This window comes from Semicossyphus pulcher, unplaced genomic scaffold, assembly GCF_022749685.1.
Source record: "Semicossyphus pulcher isolate SPU_LCO1_2020_fin unplaced genomic scaffold, fSemPul1.0.p SCAF_1, whole genome shotgun sequence".
NCBI lineage: Eukaryota > Metazoa > Chordata > Actinopteri > Labriformes > Labridae > Semicossyphus > Semicossyphus pulcher.
Genome location: NW_027211603.1, coordinates 17,506,156 through 17,506,639, shown reverse-complemented (window position 1 = coordinate 17,506,639; position 484 = coordinate 17,506,156).

Here is a 484-nt window from a genome sequence, read left to right as displayed (position 1 = left end):
CCTGTTACACTCACAGGCTTTTCCCTTGTTGCATCTTCTCCCCTCTTTAGAAAATACTATTTTATGAATATGCATATATTCATCAATCAAGATATAAAGAAACAATCACTTCTGATGGACAACATATTATTGTTTTGTATTAACATGAATGCAGCATCTAAACATTAACAAATCAAGGAGGATTTGAGTTTAACTTTCATAATGATGACCATCCATCCAACCATTATCTATACCGCTTATCCTGTTCAGGGTCGCGGGGGGGGGGGGGGGGGGGGGGGGCTGGAGCCTACCCCAGCTGTGATTGGACGAGTGGCGGGGTTACACCTGGACAGATCGCCAGTCAACCACAGGGCTGACACAGAGAGACAGACAACCTTTCGCTCACATTCACACCTACGGGCAATTTTAGAGTCACCAATGAACCTAACTAGCATGTCCTTGGACTGTGGGAGGAAGCCAGAGTACCCGGGATTCAAACCAGGAA